At 42.3% G+C, this 1,716-nt stretch overlaps 1 non-coding gene across 1 annotated transcript; it reads right to left on the reverse strand.

Annotated features, from left to right (window-relative positions):
* Positions 1–218: 218 nt before the first annotated feature.
* On the reverse strand, positions 219–292 carry trnav-uac (transfer RNA valine (anticodon UAC)). Its single transcript has one exon. It is a non-coding gene; the product is annotated as a tRNA-Val (tRNA).
* Between the last annotated feature and the right edge of the window lie 1,424 nt (positions 293–1,716).

The following is a 1,716-nucleotide window of genomic DNA, read 5'->3' on the forward strand; positions in this document are numbered from 1 at the left end:
TCCACCAATGAAGTAAACAAAGACTGGATGCCTAAATAGAGTCCTAAAGTCCTAAACGCCTAAATAGATGGGCGTCGATTTGTGTGTAGTTTTGGATACAAAGCTTGTGTTTTTAATGTTTAGAACAAACCAATATTTTGGACTGGAGAAGATGTACAGGGAACAGATTGTCAGTGGTACTAGGTCAAAGATACACCATTTGGTATTGTCTAAAACACTGGTTCCACTGGGGATTGAACCCAGGACCTTCTGCGTGTAAAGCAGACGTGATGACCACTACACTATGGAAACCTCACACCTTTGTGTAGACACAGTGCTGGGCTTTACCACCAACTTGCACTTTAGACGAGTGGGTTTGGAAACTTCATGAAACATATATGTCTTAACATATAATCAGACAGTAAATAATTGTCACATATAAAGCAGACGTGATACCCACAACACTGTGGAACCACGACATATCCTGCCACTAAATGAATGACCAGTGAGCATGTGACAGATGAAGGTGGCCTGGTCTCATGATTAACGGTCATGTCTGATGTTAGGTGATGGCAGCAGGATGCACTATGGGAAACTTTGGATTATGGTATTATTTTGATATCAGTGCTCCATAATGTGATTTTTTTTAAGTCTTGAACAGGAGATTTTTTTCATGTTCCCACCTTGTGTTGGTGTAGGTCACATACACCCTTACATTGAAACAGGTGGCCTCTTTTAGCAGGAAAACACATCCTATCACAGACATCTGGGCTGTGGAGGGTCCAATAAAGGGTGGTACAGCCCCGCATTACACCTTCAGAGCTGCTATGGCTGGACTAAGGACGCCTAAGTGATCTTAAGCAGGTGCTGATTGGTGTAACCTTTTATTACACTCTGCTCCGCGTTAATGTGGCAAGAGGATCGTATGTTTCTGTGAGCACTTGTCTAAAAGAAACAGAGATCTGCTTTCTGTCAGTGACCTGCCCACAGCCGTTTTCCTTGACCCCTGGGACAAATTAGCAGCCAGGCTGAGTGGTGGAGCCACATCTAACCTTCTTATTAGATCCATGAGATAGATAGTCCCATGCAGGCCAGGACAGCTGACAGCTGGGTTCAGCTGGGGTCAGAGGTCATGGATTGGCAGCAGTGGGGGAGTGAAGTGGAATCTGAAACAACAGGAAGAAACACACACACACACAGTTCCGGGAGGGAGACAGTCGCGGGCCTCCGGATCTCTCTCTTTCGCTCAGTCAGTTCACTAAAATCTCATATTTGAAATCAAGAGGCTTTGCTCTGTGTGTGTGTGTGTGTGTGTGTGTGTGTGTGTGTGTGTGTGTGTGTGTGTGTGTGTGTGTGTGTGTGTGTGTGTGTGTGTGTGTTTTACAGGAATCTAATGTTATGTAATTTGTAATTTATTTCTCTCCTTTATAAAGGGGGGGCATCTGAATCCTGTCATAAAAATTGCTTTTTCAATGATAAAATATTATTACAGATTGGTACATAGTCTGATTTTCCTGACTTGCTTGTTTATGTCTGTATCCTTGTGTGCTCTGTATGTCAGTAACAACTTTGTAACAACTACTGAAGGAATTATTTGAATAAAAAGTATCCATAACGAAAAGGTTCCGGTGGCGATTGAACACAGGCAGAATAAATGGTATTAAATAACAATATACTTTTGTGGGCTAACTGTGAAACACGCAGTTAATTAAATGCACAAACGTAATTTTAAAGCAA

The sequence above is a fragment of the Rhamphochromis longiceps genome, linkage group LG10 (genome assembly GCF_057381845.1).
Source record: "Rhamphochromis longiceps isolate RC_006_pf linkage group LG10, R_longiceps_female_GT1.1, whole genome shotgun sequence".
Lineage (NCBI taxonomy): Eukaryota > Metazoa > Chordata > Actinopteri > Cichliformes > Cichlidae > Rhamphochromis > Rhamphochromis longiceps.